Raw genomic sequence first — 278 nt, 5'->3', positions numbered from 1 at the left:
CCTAACAAACCATACATCAATGGAAAGATTATTTATTCAGCTTCAGATGATGCATACATCTCAATTTCACTAAATTGACCCTTATGACTGGTTTTGTGCTCCAGGGTCACATATTGTGCATTTAAATCACTATTGCAGAAATCTGACCTGTTTCAGTGATGAATGACTGACTAATATGATCACATCACGTTTATTAGTGCGTGCTCAAACTGTTATCCAAATGCATGGAACTGTATATGCAACACTTAAATCTAGGCCTTATAGAGCGGAAGAAGAGC

Source organism: Sinocyclocheilus grahami, unplaced genomic scaffold (assembly GCF_001515645.1).
Source record: "Sinocyclocheilus grahami isolate Dianchi unplaced genomic scaffold, SAMN03320097.WGS_v1.1 scaffold683.1, whole genome shotgun sequence".
Taxonomy (NCBI): Eukaryota; Metazoa; Chordata; class Actinopteri; order Cypriniformes; family Cyprinidae; genus Sinocyclocheilus; species Sinocyclocheilus grahami.
The sequence above is the reverse complement of the archived record's forward strand: the minus strand, read 5'-3'. Positions refer to the sequence as shown.